The 20,437-nt window shown below is 43.2% G+C and overlaps 1 long non-coding RNA gene across 1 annotated transcript in view; it reads left to right on the forward strand.

The window, feature by feature from the left end:
• Positions 1–695: 695 nt before the first annotated feature.
• Positions 696–20,437, forward strand: part of LOC141270941 (uncharacterized) — a 59,288-nt gene continuing 39,546 nt past the window's right edge. Inside the window, exon 1 of the long non-coding RNA XR_012321773.1 lies at positions 696–819. This is a non-coding gene — a long non-coding RNA (uncharacterized lncRNA). The remainder of the gene's footprint in view (positions 820–20,437) is intronic.

Raw genomic sequence — 20,437 nt, forward strand, 5'->3', positions numbered from 1 at the left:
GAATCCCCCCCCCGCGTGACACCATATTGGAAACTCCACTACCTAAGGAATTCATCTAGGTTGTAGTGAGTATTTTGACCACATAGGTGCCTCATGGAATTTTATAACATTGGGACATGGAAATATGACATTTTTATGGTAAAAATGTAATTTTTGTATTTGCTGAAAACTTGTCAGGTACATAAGGGTTATTAGGTGAAACTGGACCCCATTATTTATTGTGCAATTTCTCCCTAACACGGTGATGCCCCACATGTAGTCAGAAATTAATGTTAGGCCACTTGTCATGGCTGAGAAGGAAGGAGCGCTATTTGGCTATTGAATTTTAGAATTGCTAACCCCAATAGGGGGCACTAGAGTTCTTATCCGCTTCCTCTTCGAAGAGGATATTTGCATTGTTGTATGCCTTTTCAAACACTTTTATAGGTTGACTATCACCGCTCATCTGTCTCTCAGCCAGGACCCTCTTTGAATGCCGGAAACGCAGCTCTGGGTTTTTACTCTAAGTGCCACAAAATGATCTTGCGCTATTCTATAATGAGAGCAATCACTCTGTACACATGACAAAACAATACGACAGGTGTGTCCTCATTGAGACAAACAGACCAATTATCTACAATGGTACCAAAGTCTATTAACTCCTTCACAAAGTGCAAAGCATTGCTCTGAGTGATACAGAAATAAAGTATGAAACGTTTCTCCCATCAGGTAGAGAAAGAGCGACACAGTGGAACATCACTGCAGGTCGGACTCAAATAAGCAACATTATTGGATATAAAAGTATACTATACAGCAGAGCATAGCTCCCTACTATCACAGGTAATGGATGGCAGCTGCTGCATTGATTTCACTTGAATATCAATAATTTTATATTGCATGGACTTGGCAGGTTGCGCTCTATTCTTACACTATGGCAAGGTCAAAGTACATGAGTATAGCTGGGAGTCAATGGTACTTTTTTGTGCATATTCGGCACTGAAAAGACACACTAAAGATTACACATTCTTGACCATGAAGCACTATTTTTTTGTACAGAGGAGCACTATTAAATAAATTATATTTACCGTAGTGGTCAGTAGTATAGCAGTTATATTATTGTACATAGGAAGCAGTGTCACATAAATTATCTTATTGTATAAGGAGCAGTTTTATATTCATTTTATTCTTGTCCATATAATATTTTATTCTTGTCCATATAATAGTTATAATAGTTTTTTTTTGTTTACATAGGGCTTGTATCAATGTAGTTATATTTTTTTATATTTTATACTAGTTTTTTTGTATTGTTTTTAATGAATATTTAAATAAAGTTTATTTTGTATGCTCTTTAATCAGTTCTTGTCACGTCTTTTTCTTTATATGTTGTATTGCAATTAGTGTTGAGCGAGTATGTTCTGTTAACCCTTTCGCCGAGTATGCTTGGGCGAGCACCGAGTAGTTACAGCTGCTCGGTGTTATGTTTAAATCACTCCCGTGTGCATGATTTGCGATTGTTTGACAGCTTTAATACATGTGAGGAATGATTGTTTCTTTTGCATTCCTCACATGTAATAAAGCTGTCAAACAGTTGCAAATCAGGCACACGGGAGTGATTTAAACATAACACCGAGCAGTTGTAACTACTCGGTGCTCGCCCAAGCATACTCGGCGAAAGGGTTAACAGAACATACTCGCTCAACACTAATTGCAATATGATGAACTCATTTCATAGTTCTTAAGAGATACCTATGACTGTATATTATACGGTTGGAGACATATTTTATTTATCGGTATCATGCTAGGGATCATTATTTGATTAAAGGTAGTATTATAGTAGTTATATTCTTGTACATAGGATCAGTATTATAGTAGTTATATTTTTGTATATAATTATAAATAATATCAAATTCACAGGAATAATATACTCAAGATAAGTTATGAACATATTGTTAGCCAAAACACATAGTCCTCCATTTATTCATTTCTGTAATGAAATTTCCCCACTGTTAATCGTAAACTCCTGTGACATATCACAATCGTAAACTCCTGTGACATATCTGAGGTATCTTTTTTCTAAGCTAAACAAGCCCAACTTTTCCAATCTCTCATCATATGAGAGGGCTTCCATCCCTTGTAATAATCTAGTTGCCTGCCTTTGAACTGACTTACTTCTGAGTATCCTTTTTAAAATCATCAGCCCAAAACTGGATCACATATTCTAGATGTGGCCTCACATATGATTTATAAAGGGGTAACAGTACGTTGGGATCATGGGATTTTATCGCTCTTTCTATACACTCTAAAATCTTGTTTGCTTTTGTGGCTGCTGCTTGACATTGAGTACTGCTGCTCAGTTTACTTGTAACCAGAAAACTCAAGTCCTTCTCCTGTTCTGTAATCCCGAGTATACTCCCATTTAATGTATATGCAGTAATAGGATTACTCCATCCTAGGTGCATTACTCTACATTTATCTACATTAAATCTCATCTGGCAAGTGTTTGTCCATTCAGTCATCTTATCCAGGTTGTTTTGCAATATTGTAATGTCAAGGTCAGATTTTAATTTCCTACATAGTTTGGTATCATCAGCAAAGACTGACACTTTACTCTCAATCCCATCCACAAGGTAATTAATAAATACCTTATTTTTTGGACTATAAGACGCACCGGACCATAAGACGCACCTAGGTTTAGAGGACGAAAAAAAAAAAAAAAATGTAAGCAAAAAATGTGGTCATGATGCCCTGTTAAGGGGGAAGGGGTCTGCTGCTGACACTGTTCTAGGGATAATGTCCCCCAATTCTGTTAATATCCCCCATCCTGGTATATATGGCCCCTTCATCCTGTTATACGTGACCCTCATCTCCATCCTGATATGAATGGCACCCCAATCCACCATCCTGTTATGTATGGCCCCCCCTCACACCCATCCTGGTATGTATGGCACCTTCATCCCTCTTCCTGGTATGTATGGTACCTTCATTCCTCTTCCTGGTATGTATGGCACTCTTCATCCCTGTATGTATGGCCCCCTTCATCCCTATATGTATAGCCCCCTTCATCCCTGTATGTATGACCCCCTTCATCCCTGTATGTACGACCCCCTTCATCCCTGTATGTACGACCCCCTTCATCCCTTTATGTATGGCCCCCCCCATGCCTCATCCCTGTATGTATGGCCACCCTCATGCCTCATCCCTGTATGTATGGCCCCCTCATCCTTGTGTGCATGGCCTCCCTCATCCCGGTATGTATGGCCCCCCTCATCCTTGTATGCATGGCCTCCTTCATCCCTATATGTATGGCCCCCTCATCCTGGTATGCTTGGCACCCCCTGATCCCCTTCATGCTGCACAGAAAAAAATTAAACAATCATACTCACCTCCTCTCTCCTCCAGCGCTGTGTCCAGTTCTGTGCCAGAATAGTCACTGCAGTCCCAGTCTGCTCATCGCCTCTATGTAGCAGAGGCGATCAGGTAATTGCTGCTTCTTGTCTCCTATGGAGACTATTGAAGCAGGCAAAAAGTGTAAAAAAAAATGTTTTTAAAAATATTAAAAAAATCTAAAAGTTTAAATCACCCATATTTTGCCCCATTCAAAATAAAATAATAAAAAATAAACCCCACATACACATATTTGGTATCGCCGCGTTCAGAATCGCCAGATCTATCAAAATTAATGCAATCGGTAAACGGCGTAATGAGAAAAAAATTCCAAACGCCAGAATTACGTTTTTTTTGGTCGCCACAACATTGCAATAAAATGCAATAACGGGCGATCAAAATATTGGATCTACCCCAAAATGGTATAATTAAAAACGCCAGCCTGGAGCGCAAAAAATAAGCCCTCACCCGGCCCAAGATCCCGAAAAATGGAGATGCTACGGGTCTTGGAAAATGGCACCTTTTTTTTTGGGTTAACTTTGGAATTTTTTTCACCACTTAAATAAAAAAGAACCTATGCATGTTTGGTGTCTACGAACTCGTAATAACCTGGAGAATAATAATGGCAGGTCAGTTTTAGCATTCAGTGAACGTGGTAAAAAAAAAAAAAAAAACAACTGTGGAATTGCATTTTTTTCACCGCACTTGGAATTTTTTTCCCGTTTTCCAGTACACAATATGGTAAAACCAATGATGACGTTTAAAAGTACAACTCATCCCGCAAAAAATAAGCCCTCACATAGCCATATTGAACAAAAAATAAAAAAGTTCTGGCACTGGAAAGAAGGGGAGCAAAAAACGAAAACGCAAAAACGGAAAATGCTCCGGTCATGAAGGGGTCAAAGGCCATGAATATTCACCACACACATGGCAGTGGTGAATATTCATGGCCTTTAATAGCAGGCACACTGACCGCCGAGCGCAGCAGGAGCCGTGCTGCAGCTACAGCGTGCACGCTATTAGGGAGAATGAATGGTCACTGCTCTCCACGCACGCAGTCCCGGCGTGGGGAGCAGTGACTATTTCGGCACAGAGCTGGACACAGCGCTGGAGGAGAGAGGAGGTGAGTATGACAGTTTATTTTTTTTTCTGTGCAGCGTGACGGGGATCAGGGGGTGCGAAGCATACCTGGATGAGGGGGGCCATACATACAGGGATGAAGGGTGCCATACATACCAGGATGAGGGGGGCCATACATACCGATATGAGGGGGGCCCATACATACAGGGAAGAAGGGTGCCATACATACCTGGAGCTGCGCTGCGGACACAGTGTGACGGTTATTAAGGAAAATTAATATACACTGCAGTCGATATTCATTTTCTTTAGTAGCAGGCACAGTGTAGGCTGCAGCAGGCGGCTGCTGCCTCCTGTGCTCCGCTACTACGCCACTGTCGCTTCCCCCACATCCCCCATCACCCACAGCCACAGTATTTATATATATTGGACTATGAGACACCCCCCGCCACACTTTCCTCCAAAATTTTAGAGGAAAAAGTGTGTCTTATAGTCTGAAAAATATGGTAGGTTAAAAAGAATCGGTCCTAGCACAGATCCCTGCGGTACACCACTGCTGATCTTATCCCATTTAGAGAACGTACAATTTATGACGACTCTTTTTTTTCCCTGCCATTTAACCAATTCCTTACCCATCTGCATATAGTTTCCCCTAGTCCTTGCTTCTGTAGCTTAAGAATAAGGCTGTTATGTGGTACAGTATCAAATGGGCGAAAAGATAGTATCGTGCAAACAAGATTATTATAAGACATCAATGTATGAAGTAAAGGGCAAGCATTAATGAGAAATAATGCACCATAAGTGATCACGATTGATTTTGATTAAAAAGATGTTTGAGTACGTTACAAAATACATAGGATCAATTAATATATCTAAAGGTTGCCACTCGTATTATCGAGTGCAACCTATATCCCATTATTTAAGTTTTTAGATATGGTGCATAGTGTAAGATGGCCGCTGGACAGGACATTGAGGGGAGATATGTATCATCGAGGTTGGTAGCTGCGGTGATGCAAACCCGGGAAAGCATGCTCCAGCACCTATAGTGCTGAGAGGGTTAATAGGGTGTATCAGGGCCGGGTTTTACGAACAGTCATAAGAGATGGGTGGGAATGGCTGCTCACATATCCCCACCCTGGGGGCGTGGTTTTGTAAATAAAATGGAGACCAAGTATCTCATTCAGTGTCTGTGTCTGGAGATGTGTGGATCTCCAGTGTGTTGGTCTGTGCTAAGGACTTGAGAACTGGACACTGACCTGAGCGGGCGAACCTGCACCATTGTATGGACATTTTATTTTGTGTTTCCACTTTGTACTGGAAAAGGCTGTTGTTTTTGTTTTGCTTCCTGTGCGGTTTATGCTGTCTTAATAAACCAGCCTGGATATTCTAATGAAAACGCTTCCTGTGCCTACCTCAACCGCAGCTAAGTGAGTATAAACCCTACAATTGGTGCTAGAAGCACAGGCACGAATCACAAGGTGCAGTGTGACTGCTACAGGAAATTGTATATGTCCTGGGTGACGGCCACCAGCCAGCAAGGGACATCCAGCAGCATGGAGGAGCTAATAAAGCAACTGGTTCAGGCTAATCTCCAGCAGCAACAGATATGGCAGCAGCAGCAGAAGTGGCAACAGCAGATGCAGCAGCACAAGTTGCAGATGTAACTCCTAGCCAAGGTGATCCGTGGCAGGGCAACCACTTCTCCCCCAAGTCCAGGTGATGACTCACACATGAGGAAGACGGTAAGAAGAGCCTTACAAAAGATGCACCCGGGTGATGACGTTGAAGCGCTCTTGACGGTTTTTGAGAGTGTGGCGGAGCTGGAGAAATTACCTCCGGAGCAGTGGACGGAGGTTCTGGCGCCATATTTAAAATGGGAGCCACAGAAGGCCTATTATGACGTGGCCTTGCAGGACGCAAAAGAGTATGCCAAATTGAAGACTGAAATTTTGGCACGCTTAGGAGTGACTCTGTCAGGGCACAGTGGGTGTACCACTGGGCCTATTGCAGTGACAAACCTCCCCGGTCCCAAATGTTCGACTTCCTACACCTGGTCCAAAAGTGGTTGCAACCTGAATCTTCCTCCCCAGCACAGATGGTTGTGAGGGTCGTCATGGACAGGTTCATACACTCCCTTTTGAGGCCGGTGCAATCCTGGGCTGCCCAAGGAGATCCCCATAATGCCGATGACCTTGTGGGGTTGGTGGAAAGGTATCAGGCGGTCGAGTGCTTTGGGGAATCAAGTGGTTGTAGCATCTCCATACCGCGGTTCCCAAAGGGGAGCTGACACCCAAAAGAGGGGAACTAGAGCCACATCTGGGAGGCATCCAACAGCCCAGGAGGGGTCTGAATTACTGCCAACGACCCCATCCAATAACAAAATTTGTTGGAGATGTCACACCCTGGACCACATAGCCGCCCGTTGCCCCATAACCAATGAGCCAATGAACTGCAGCATAGGATGGTGCTGCTCGTACTTTGCATATCCTGCCTGCAGTGCTGTGCCTCAACCAGACGAGGGACTGCAGGCATGCCCTGTGTCAGTGAATGGAGTGCAAATGACTGGTCTGTTGGACTCTGGGAGTTTGGTGACCCTAGTGAGGGCCACAATTCGTCATCGGCTGATTCCGGGGAAAAAGTTGGGCGTCCTCTGTATCCATGGGGACACTAAGGACTACCCTGTGGTCCGAGTGGTCATAGATACAAACTGTGGCGCCGAGTCCCATGAGGTGGGCATAGTCAAGGACCTGTTGTACCCTTTTATAATAGGGCAGGACTTTGCCTTGTTTTGGGACTTGTGGGGGAAAGGGAAGAAGCCGGGTTGTCCGGACAACAAGCAGGTTGCTCCTTAAAAAAAAAAAAAAAAAAAAAAAAAAAAAAAAAACCTCATCACAGACCATAGCCGACAGGTTTCCCTTTTGTGTGCCTGTTGGGGATGAGGATGAGGCAGCATCCCCGGAGGCCAACATCAGGGACCTAACTCTAAAAGGGGTGTTTGATAATGTCACTGTTCTTAATGATGTTGCTCAAGAGCTGGGGGATGACATCCGATATCTATACTTTGCCGTAAATGGGGAGTTACTATATTGGGTCACCAAGCACAGATGAGAGGTAATCGAGCAGTTACTAATGCCGAGGCTGTACAGACGCAGGATGTTTGATACTGCCCATGGACATGTCTTCGAGGTTATCTGGGGGTAGAAAAAACCCAGGAAAGGATCCTCCAGAGGTTCTACTGGCCCGGTTGTCACCGAAAGATTGTGAATAATTGTAGGTCCTGTCCCACCTGCCAGCTGATCTCCCCTGTGGCTCACTTCCGTAGCCCCTTAGTGCCACTACCTATCATTGAGGTCCCATTCGATTGCATCGCCATGGATCTAGTGAGACCCCTGGCCAAGTCCGCCAAAGGACAGCAATATATCCTGGTGGTACTGGTGTTAGGATCTGCAACATAGGCTAAGGAAAGATGGGGAGAGCTGTCCCTACAGTAAGACTAAGCTGAGCCCCTACGTTGTAGCGCGCTACCTGTTCCTTGTGAACAGACCCGCCTTCGTCCTCAGCTAGTCTGAACGGAGACCTATAGAGAAAGGGAGGGGTCCCTAAAGGAACTAAGGACTGGGACAAAAATGGGACACCTCCTAACAGAAGTTGTTGCAGAGCAAAAGATAAACTGACAAAAAAAATACTAGAGGTCCCAGAGGACCAAGCAAACTAGAGATAGATGGGCACAAAAGCACCTGGCTGGAGAGACAGTCAAAACAACACTGAAGTCCAGCAAAGCCAGAAGGGCGGAGCTGGAATATATAGGAAGATGGTCACGTGACCGCAAAACACAAGATAGAACCCTCCTGTTTGTTTTTGTTTCTAACAGTACCCCCTCTTTTCTGAGGATCCTCTGGATCCTCCAGGCCCAGGCCTATCCGGAAATCTCCTGTGGAAAGCTCTGACAAGTCTAGGGGCAGAGACATCATCCGCCCTTACCCAGGAGTTATCCTCGGGACCGAAACCTTTCCAAGTGACGAGATCCTGCAATCTCCCTCTATGCCCTCTGGAATTCAGGATACGAAAAATTTCATATTCGCCGTCTTCCACCACCAGAGGAATTGTGACAGTGGCATCCCTATCCGATACATCAGCCTTTTTCAACAAGGAAACATGAAACACAGGATTAATCTTCCAGGAGGTGGGAACCTCCAACCTAACAGCAGACTGGTTAACCACCTGAAGCACTTTAAATGGCCACACAAACTTCGGACCCAATTTTTTAGAGGGAATCCTCAACCGCAGATTCTTTGAGGACAACCAAACCATGTCACCCACAGTAAACAAAACCTCTTTACGTTTCCTGTTAAAATACTTCTTGGACTTTTTGTTAGCCTCTTGAAGGTTACAACGTACATTAGTCCAAACTCTCTCCAAATCACCGGAAAAATTCTCCTCCTCCGGCACCGCCGACCCCAATTTGGAGAACGAACCAAAAGACGGATGTCTCCCAGTACAACAAAAAAAAGGAGAACACCCAGCAGAAGAGGATGTATGGTTGTTAAGAGCAAATTCTGCGAGAGGCAGAAACTCAGACCACCCCTCTTGATTGTCAGCCACAAAACAACGCAAAAACTGTTCAACATCCTGGTTCTTTCTTTCTGTCTGTCCATTAGACTCAGGATGATACCCAGACGAAAATGACAAATGGACTCCCAACCTGTCACAAAAAGCACGCCAAAAGCGAGCCACAAACTGAGGTCCCCTATCAGAAACAATGTGGTGGGAACGCCATGGAGCCTGACAATTTCCTTAACAAACGCCTTAGCGAGTGTCTTAGCGCAGGGTAGCTTAATGAATGGAACTAAATGACACATCTTACTAAAACGGTCCACGACCACCCAGATGACAGTGAAACCCTCGGACACCGGAAGGTCAGTAATAAAATCCATTGCCAGATGCGTCCAAAGCGCACTAGGAACCTCCAGAGGGCAAAGCAACTCCGCAGCAGGGGTATGTGAAGCCTTTGACCTAGCACACACAGTACATTGACGCACCCACTTGATGACTTCCTTCTGCCACCCAGGCCACCAAAAACTGCGACTGATAAGTCTCTTAGTCTCAGAAATTCCTGGATGACCTGCCAACCGAGACTCATGATACTCCACAAACAAATCTCTCCTAAAGGTTCTAGGCACAAACAACCTCCCATGGGGAGTGTTAGATGGGGCATCCTCTTGGGCTTTCAGAATCCCATCTTCCAAAACGGAGTCCAATGCTGCTACCACAACTCCTTCCTGTAACATGCTCTCCTCCTCCTCGGTACCAACCATGGGAGAAAAGCTGCGAGATAAAGCATCGGCTTTAACATTCTTAGTACCAGGGATATAAGTAACAGAAAAATTAAACCGAGAAAAAAAAAGTGCCCACTTAGCTTGACTGGCATTCAAGCGTTTGGCAGCATCCAGATAGATCAAATTCTTATGATCTGTGAAAACCTGAATAGGAAATTTAGCACCTTCCAAGAAATGACGCCAATGTTCAAACGCGAGTTTAATAGCCAGCAATTCCCGATTATCAACATCGTAATTAAGTTCGGTTTCTGAAAATTTTTTCGAAAAAAAAGCACAGGGATGTACTTCATCCTTGTTCTCCTGAGACAAAACTGCACCGACCCCCACCGAAGAAGCATCATCCTCGACCAAAAAAGGCTTGGTCTCATCAGGCTGCATAAGGATAGGGGCAGAACTGAACCTCCCCTTGAGATACACAAAAGCTTCAATGGCCTCAGTAGTCCACTGGACCGTATTCGCACCTTTCCTGGTGAGATCGGTCAGCGGCTTAACAATTATAGAAAAATTCTTAATGAATTTCCTGTAATAATTGGCGAAACCCAAAAATCTCTGTATCGATTTCAAACCAATAGGCCTAGGCCATTCCTGCACAGCTTGAACCTTCACCGGATCCATCTCAAAGCCCTCGCTGGAAATAATGTAGCCCAAAAAACTAATTCTCTGCACAGCGAACTCACATTTCTCCAGCTTAGCAAAAAGCGAATTATCACTCAATAACTGCAACACCTCACGTACACTCTGCCAATGGGACTCCAGATCTGGTGAATAAATCAGAATGTCATCCAAATACACAACCACATTCTTACCAATCAAAGGTCTCAGGATGTCATTAATAAGCTTCTGAAAAAACGCGGCTGCATTGGTAAGACCAAAAGGCATCACCAGATTCTCAAAATGACCTACCAGAGTGTTAAAAGCAGTTTTCCATTCATCACCCTTCTTCATTCGTAACAAATTGTATTGCCCCCGGAGATCAATTTTAGAGAACCACTTGGCCCCCACTAACTGGTTAAACAAGTCAGGAATTAACGGCAATGGGTAGGAATTGCGTACGGTAATCTTATTAATTTCACGAAAATCCAGACATGGACGTAAACCCCCGTCCTTTTTTTTAACAAAGAAAAATCCAACGGCCACAGGCGACTTAGAAGGTCTAATGTGACCAGTAGCCAAGCTCGTCTGTATGTATTCCTCCAAAGCCTTTCTCTCAGGGATAGTCAGATTAAATAAGCAAGTCTTGGGAAGAATAGCTCCAGGAACAAACTCAATGGTGCAATCATAGTCCCTATGAGGAGGTAAAACCTGCGACTCCTCCTCTGAAAAAACCTTCCAAAAATCCTGAATAGGTACAGGTAATTCCCCTTTTTCCACAGCCGCAATGCGACCATTACAACATTTATCATAGCACTTAGGACTCCAAGACTTAATCTCATTAGTAGACCAGTCCAGTAAAGGATTGTGCAGTTTTAACCAAGGCAAAGCTAAAACGACTGGAGAGGGTAAATTATTTAATACCACCAAGTCCAAAATTTCTTGGTGAATACCATTGATAGTGAGGGGAAATGCCGCAACCTTGTGAGTAATACATTTCAAAGGAGTGTTATCAATTGCAATCACAGAAATAGGTGATGACAAAGGTTTGGATTCCAATTTAAGTTTTTCCCAAAAACCCTTATCAATCACATTAAGTGTTGAACCACAATCCACAAATACCTGAAATTCAATCAAATCTTCCTGCAATGAGGTACTCCCTGAAAGAAATACTCCCTTAGAGCTCAAACAAGCAATACGGGCTTAACGGACCTTTTTTTTTTCTTTACTTAAACGAAGCTCACAGTTCTTAATCAAATGGTCAGGTTTACCACAATAAAAACACAATCCCTTGGAAAACCTGCGGTCTCTTTCCTGAGAGCGGAGTGACATCGCCTCAACCTCCATCGGTTCTCCGCCGTCCGAGCAGACCCTCTGGGAACTAGGAGCTGCCATTGCAGGAATTTTTTCATCATTAAACCTGGCACGCAGTCTCCTGTCCATACGTATAGCTAATTGTATGGCTTCCTGCAAGGTCTCATGTGCAGGGAATGCAATAAGCAGATCCTTAACCCTTTCACTTAGACCAGCAAGAATAAAACATTTTAACGCCGAATCATTCCATTTCACTTCTGATGACCACCTTCTAAAGTGTGTACAATAATTTTCAACATCACCTGACCCCTGATTCAAACGCCTCAGTTCTGTCTCAGCAGATGAGACTCGATCAGGATCGTCATACAATAGCCCCATAGCAGAAAAGAAATCCTCCACTGACCTAAAATACGGATCATTAGGTTGGAGAGAAAAGGCCCACCCCTGTGGTTCCTTGCGCAACAGTGACATGATAAACCCAATGCGCTGTGATTCATTCCCAGAGGACCTTGGTCTTAAATGAAAATATAATAAACAAGCATTTTTAAAGAAAAAAAAATCTTGTTGTTTACCATAAAAAATATCAGGCAGTCCTACCTTGGGTTCGGCAAAATGCGCTCCAGAACAGCTACTCACGTGTTGCCGGACCTCGGACACCTCCAGAGACAATCCCTGCAGGCTTTGAGCCAAATCTTGAACAGAAACCATACTGATCCCCTATTTTCTTTCCTTAAAATTTTTGTTTGGGCTGGACTTACTGTTAGGATCTGCAACATAGGCTAAGGAAAGATGGGGAGAGCTGTCCCTACAGTAAGACTAAGCTGAGCCCCTACGTTGTAGCGGGCTACCTGTTCCTTGTGAACAGACCCGCCTTCGTCCTCGGCTAGTCTGAACGGAGACCTATAGAGAAAGGGAGGGGTCCCTAAAGGAACTAAGGACTGGGACAAAAATGGGACCCCTCCTAACAGAAGTTGTTGCAGAGCAAAAGATAAACTGACAAAAAGTACTAGAGGTCCCAGAGGACCAAGCAAACTAGAGATAGGCACAAAAGCACCTGGCTAGAGAGACAATCAAAACAACACTGAAGTCCAGCAAAGCCAGAAGGGCGGAGCTGGAATATATAGGAAGATGGTCACGTGACCGCAAAACACAAGATAGAAACAAAAACAAACGGAGGGTTCTAACAACTGGACTACGCTACACGGTACCTGGAGGCTGCACCACTACGAAACTCCTCTGCCACGTGCATAGCCCGGGAGCTGGTCCACATCTTTTCTAGAATGGGGTTGCCTAAGGAGATCCTAACGAACCAAGGGACCCCATTTATGTGAAGGGTGATGAGGGAGTTGTGCAAAATCCTGCAAATCACACAACTCAGGACCTCAGTCTACCACCACCAGACAAACAGCTTAGTCGGGAGGTTAATAAAACCTTGAAGGCCATGTTGCAGAAAGTCATAGAGAAAGACAGCAGGGGCTTTGACAGTCTAATGCCGTACCTTCTATTCTCCATCAGAGAAGTCTCACAGGCCTCTACTGGATTCTCCCCTTTTGAGCTGTTATATGGCCGACACCCCCGCGGACTCCTGGACGTAGCAAAGGAGACCTGGGAGGCGGAGTCTACACCCTACAGGAGTTTAATCGAAAATTTGGCCCAGATGCAAGAGAGGATTGCCGCTGTGATGTTTATTGTGAAAGAACACCTCCTCAAAGCACCAGAGGCACAGTCAAGGGTGTACAATAGATCGGCGAGGGTGAGACACTTCAACCCTGGGGATCGGGTACTGGTGCTGGTACCTACGGTGTAGAGCAAATTCCTGGCCAAGTGGCAGGGCCCATATGAAGTAGTTGAAAAGGTTGGCGATGTCAATTATAAAGTCCACCAACCAGGGAGAAGGAAGCCCTACCAGGTGTACCACGTCAACCTGATTAAGCCATGGCGAGATAGGGAGCCTGTGGAAGCTCTGTGTTTGGTGGCGAATTTTGAAGCCGAAAGTGGAGGAGGTCAAGGTGGCAGAGTCGCTGTCACGTGCTCAAAAGGAACAGTGCCGAAAGTGGCTACAGTAGAACAGAGACCTGTTCTCAGAACTACCCGGGTGTACTCGGATCAGGGCCAGCCCGAGAGATTACGGCGCCCTAGGCGAAACTATTTTGTTGCGCCCCTACTATTCTTGGCAGTAGATGAAAACTTGGGATATAAATTTAGGAGCAAAATAAACCACAACAACAATGATTAATTAACTCTCTCCTAACTGTTTAATCTTCTGAGAAGTTGTATAGGACAAATATATACAAAGTAATCAATAACACAAAACAAAAACGACCATAGGTAATTAAAATTTTTGTTTCCTTGCCTTTTTTTTGTGAAAAGGATGTCACTAAGTCACCGAGATTAATTTGTTTAGCAACTTCAGATTCTATCGAAATTGTTGCCAACCCAACCAACCTCTCTTGCGTCATATTTGCCCTTAAATATGTTTTAATTAGCTTTAGTTTTGAGAAGCTTCTCTCTCCTGAGGCCACGGACACAGGCAGAGTCAAAAGAATTCTTAGAGCCACCACCAGGTTGGGGACACTTTCTTTCAAGTCAGATTTAGCAAAAGTTCAAGAACGTCTTTTGGTGATGAATCTTCTGGAACACGTCTTGACATTGCCTGCAGTTCACCACATAGCTGTATGGCATCGATGTCTTTTACTTCGTTGTGTGTAAGAGACTTTTCCAGAGCTTTACACTTATCCAGAACAAATTTGCTTGGTTTTCCCTCAAGTGAACGGATGTGGTACAAAAATCCAAATTTCAATTCCATTTCTTTCAGCTGAGTGAACCGCTCATCAACTGAATTTATAGCAGTATCTAAGATCGCAAAGTAAAAGTTCATTTTGAAACTCTATTTCTCATCTCTTATGGGCTCATCTTTCCCTTCATAAGAGAACTGTCTGTTTTTTTTCTTTAAACGTTTTGGCGCAGAACTTGACTAAAAATTAGCTGGTATGCCAAGCTCTTCTGCAATTTCCCTCGCATCAACTAACAGCTTCTCAAACTCTTCATCTCTTCTTAATGATTGCAGATATTTCTTTGTTTTGTCAAGGTGTTGAGAAGCAGCAGCTAAATCGAATTCTTGTGACTGAAGTAACTTACTTGTCAAATTGATTTCGTACAAAATGTTGAACCATACTAGAACAGATGTAACAAAAGAAAAGGTTCCAACTTGTTTAGCAAGACCTTGAGCTTCTAGCTGGGAGACATTTCCAGAGCTTCCTGTGAGACTAATATTTTCTGCTATGTCCATTAGGGCATCATGGACTTCGCTCAATTGGTAACGGAGGGGGGCCAGAGCATCAATTGTACTTTCCCACCTTGTTTCGCTTAGAGCTTTTAGAGTCAGAGATGCCACGAGTACTTCCCAACGCTGAGTTGACGAAGAGAAAAATACGTAGAGATTTTGAACTAACAGGAAAAAAGTTGTCGCTCCAAAACAATATTTAGCGGCATCGTTGACGACTAAGTTTAGAGAACGGGAGCTGCAAGGCACAAAGAATGCACGTGGGTTTATGTCCAAAATTTGTCTTTGTAGTCCAATGTTTTTTCCCTTCATGTTGCTCCCATTGTCGTAGCCTTGCCCTCGTAAGTTGTCCACAGAGAGCGACAGTTCTTCAAATTTGTTCAAGACAGTGGCTGTCAAACCACCTCCAGTTGTATCAGAAACAGGAATGAATCCCAAGAAGTGCTCTTTAATTTCAAACTTTTTGTCTTCTGATGTGGAAACAAACCGAACAATGATAGTCATTTGTTCAACATGAGACATGTCAGAAGTACAATCCAGCACTACAGAAAAGTATTTTGCAGTTTTGACATCGTCAAGAATCCTGAATACCATTACTTAGCAGTTGAATCATCTCATTCTGTATTGTTTTTCCCAAATAATGTGCATGAATCTCTTTGTCCCGGATTTTCCGAATGTGCTCACACATGACGGGATCGAACATAGCCAAATACTCCACAAATTTCAAAAAGTTCCCATTATTAGATGCAAACAATGCATCATTTGATCCACGGAACGCTAAGTTTTGCGTACCTAGTACCCTCACTAGAGCTATCAACCTTTCTAAAATTTGATGCCAGTATTTTTCTTGCTCTTCAATTTTGCGTAAGTGTTCTTCGTCAATGGTCTTGTTCATCTTAAGTCTATTTTCGAGTTCCTTCCATTTTTGAAAGCTAATCATGTGATCTTTGCTTTTTTCGTGGCTGGCTAAAATAGCAGATATGTTTTTCCAGTCATTTACACCATCAGTACCTAAGGCTGAGTGTTTGATGATTCCTTGTTGAAGTGATGAGTCTGGAAACAACATGCAGCAAAAACAAAAAACTGAATTTTTCTGAATAGAATACGTTAGCCAATTGTGTTCAAGACTTTCACCATTGACAAGACGACGTTTATAGTGAACACAAGAAAATTTTCTACGATTAGTGTCCAAAGGAAAATCGAAATCTTTAACTTGTGTGGGGCCGAGTTTTACTACATCTAGGCGTAAGTCATCATTGATTACGGTCCACGTAGCGGGATCGTCCGAATAGTCTTTGCGTAGTATTTCTATAGATGTACCAGCCTCCATGTCAGTACTGGTACTTTGATCAGATCTACCACCAGATATTGATGGTTGTAGTTCACTATTTTCAGCATGAGAAACAAATTCTATTTCCACATTCGATATTTCCGAGGCAACAGAAGCCTGTTGTTCCAACGTTTGGAATTCCGAGTCTTCATTTCTATTGCTTAGATATTTTAAAAATGACCCTTTCATTTTTGAAAGTGATTTCTCCTCCTCAGCTTTTCTTTTACGGTTCTGAAACCCCAAAAGTTTTTTCTTCTTATCAGCCATGACTCGTTACAACACACAGTATTTACCTAAAAGTTAACGCGCCGATTAAAATTGTTATCTGAACATTATATAATACAATTTTACTTTTAAGACAAAAAACACAAATTTCTTTAACAATTTCCAATGTTTCCAATATTTTTGAAAATCAAAACAATATACCTACCTAACACTATAGAACCTAGGCCAAAAATTTACTAAAAACCTCCTATTTTCTATTTGCATTCATGAAACCTCATGGAACAATGAATCTAATGAATATACAAAATATTATAATCGCGCGCGCCGATATGCAAAAAACGTAGATACTATCTCCCTTGCCTTAGCTGGCCTGACTGGCAGTCCAGGCAGTCTACGCCAATGCGTCAAAACAGACTCCTCCCACTAGCCGCATCGACTGCTGATGACATCTATCAATATAATCGCCAACTAGTACCTAGTACCTAAAGTCCAAACTAAGTATAAATAGGCCATATGGTACACCTACCTTTTAAGTATACGTATTTTTTTCTCTCGGGCGCCCCCTTAGTGTAGTGTGTGCATTTTTGGTTGTTTGCTTTGCTTTGCCAACATTTGAAAACTTAGGAGCAAAATAAACGCGCGGGATCAAACACCTGTCAGCAGACGATGCAAACGACTCACGTCCGTAGTTTAGCGCCTCCTTTCCGTGCGTAAATTGAAGCTCAACGGTTTTTCTTTTAAATTTATGGTAAAAAAAATTATGTACACTTTTCTTTCCATCCCTAAAACTTTTTGCCTTTTGAAAAGATTTTTTATAATTTTTTCTATTTTTTCTCTGGCGCCCCCTTAGGGTCGGCGCCCTAGGCGGCCGCCTAGTTCGCCTATACGTTCGGGCCGGCCCTGACTCTTATCATAGAGCATGAGGTTCTTACAGAGCCTCAAGTCCGAGTAAACATGAATCTGTATCGGATTCCTGAAGTGCGTCGAGGAGTGATCTCAAAAGAGGCGAAGCGAATGCTGAGCCTGGGAGTCATTGAGGAGTCCAAGAGTGGCTGGTCCAGTCCTATAGTCTTAATGCCAAAATCAGATGGAGAATGACAGTTTTGCAATGACTATAGAAAGCTCAGCGAGGTCTCGAAGTTTGACACCTACCCAATGCTCAGGGTAGACAAACTGATTGAAAGATTGGGGCTGGCTAGGTACATTGCCACCTTTGACCTCACAAAAGGATATTGGCAAATACCCATGTCCCAAGATGCCAAGGAGAAGATGGCCTTCTTAATGCCAGACGGTTGTTTCCAATACACAAAGATGCCGTTTGGGTTGGGTTTTGGCTACCTTCCAGAGAACCATGGACCAGATCCCAGTTCCCCACAAGAAGTATGCAACGGCCTACCTGGATGACATTGTGTTCTACAGCCAGAATTGGGGAAGCCATCTGAGCAAAGTCCAGGCGATACTTGATGCTCTACGGAAGGCAAGCTTTTCAATAAACCTGAAGAAATGTGCCATGGGCATGGAGGAAGCCAAATACTTGGGCTATGTTGTAGGCAGAAGCAATATAAAACCCCAAATAAATAAAGTCGACGCGATCCAGAGTTGGCCAAAACCCCTCTCAAAGAAACAGGTTAGAGCGTTCTTGGGCATCGTGGGCTATTACCACCGGATTATCCCTAACTTCGCCATGATAGACACCTCTTTGACAGACCTCCTTAAAGGGACAAAGTCGGCTATGGATAAGTGGTCTCCAGAAGTTGAGACGGCTTTCCAGGAACTTAAGCAGTCTCTGTGTAAACTGCCAGTGCTGGTGGCACCGGATTTCTCTAAGGAGTTTGTGGTCCAGACGGACACGTCAGACGTCGAGCTGAATGCTGTCTCATCACAAGAGGTGAACGGGGAAGAGCACCCCATAATGTATTTAAGTCAGATGCTGACATCCTGTGAGAAGAATTACTCCATAGTGGAGAAGGAATGTTTGGCCATCAAGTGGGCATTGGACACTTTAAAATACTACCTCTTAGACAGGAAGTTTAGGTTGGTGTCAGACCATACCTCACTTAGGTGGATGAGGGAGAAGAAGGGGAGCAATGCCCAAGTGACCAGGTGGTTCCTAGCCCTTCAGGATTTTAGCTTCCTTGTAGAGAATAGGCCCGGGAAACTGCATGGCAATGCTGACGCACTGTTGAGAGTCCACTGTTTGAGAGCGGAAGGTGCCAAGCCCCCCGGCTTTGGGCAGAGGGGGGGTATGTAAGATTGCCGCCGGACAGGTCCTTGAGGGGAGATATGCATCATCGAGGTTGGTAGCTTTGTTGATGTAAACACGGGAAAGCATACTCCAGCACATGGCTGCTCACATATCCCCACCCCGGGGGTGTGGTTTTGTACATAAAATGGAGGCCAAGTGTCTCATTCAGTGCCTATGTCTGGAGATCTGGAGATCTTCAGTGTGTTGATCTGTGCTAAGGACTTGAGAACTGGACACTGACCTTAGCGGGCGAACTCGCAACCTTGTATGGACATTTTACTTTGTGTTTCCACTTTGCGCCGGAAAAGCTGATTTTTTTGTTTTGCTTCCTGAGCAGTTTATGTTGTCTTAATAAAGAAGCCTGGATATTCTAATGAAAATGCTTCCTGTGCCTACCTCAACCACAGCGGAGTGAGTATACAGTAAAATAGATTAATTGTACATATAAAGAAGCATTAACATCATTACAAATTAGTGAGAGAGTATATAATCTGTATCACAAGATGGGTATAGATTCACCACCCAACTTTCATGCGGTATATATAGCCCAATAGTAACCCCATAGAAATCATCCTGTTTTTAAATAAAGTGCTTACCCATAGTGTTTTGAATATTGCACAAGACTGGACGAGACCCCTGATGCGCGTTTCGCGGTTGCTTTTTCAAAAGGGAGTCAGGGGCAGTATTATAGTAGTTATATTCTTGTACACAGGAGGCAGTATTATAGTAGTTATATGCTTGTACATAGAACCAGTATTATAGTAGTTATATTCTTGTACATGGGAGCAGTATTATAGTAGATTTATTCTTGTACATAGGGGGCAGTATTATAGTAGTTATATTCTTTTTCATAGGGGCAGTATTGTAGTAGTTATATTCTTCTACATAGGGGGCAGTATTATAGTAGTTATATTCTTGTACATAGGGGCAGTGTTATAGTAGTTATATTCTTGGTCATGGGGCAGTATTATCGTTATATTCTTGAAACGCGTCAGAGGAATTTTTATATATGGATCGCCCTGGATTTTATTATATGTAAAAATAAACTTGTATTGAATTAGACTTTGTTTCTTTTGTTTGCTGCATGGCATTCCATAGTCTGTCCGTGCAACTGATCCATAGGTGAGCTGGGATTTTCAAGTTATATACATCTTTAGAGTAGTTATATTCTTGTAAGTAGGGGGCAGCATTATGTTAGTTATATTCTTGTACAAAGGAGTCTATAATGCCCTGATCAATAATGTGGAGACTAAAACCACAAATAAAAAACTATAAACAAAGGTCTACCAAGCAAGCACAAAGTATGATTAAAAATTAAATCTTTATTGATAATTGGGCAATAAAACATACATCAGGTAAAAATATGCCAAAACGAACATAGACAGGAAAAGAAAAGACGCTGGGCAACAATGTGCCTGGGAAAAAAGGATGCAAAGTTAGAAAAAAATCATTTCATGAATGAGTACCACTAGGTCATAAATTACATTAATAATAAGTTCTTGGAGTAATTTGTTTATCCTCAGTGTACCTCAGTTGGCAAATGATGTTAAGGTTGTTAGGCCGGTACGCAGGAGGGCTTTCTCGCGGCGTCCGGACAGGCCCTTTCCTGCTGGTCAGTAATTGTTCCATTCTAGGGATTCTAAGTGTGGTTTCTGCGTTTCTGCTCATGTGCT

Source organism: Phyllobates terribilis, unplaced genomic scaffold (genome assembly GCF_046119375.1).
Source record: "Phyllobates terribilis strain yellow unplaced genomic scaffold, ASM4611937v1 Scaffold_5__5_contigs__length_657084704, whole genome shotgun sequence".
Classification (NCBI taxonomy): Eukaryota; Metazoa; Chordata; class Amphibia; order Anura; family Dendrobatidae; genus Phyllobates; species Phyllobates terribilis.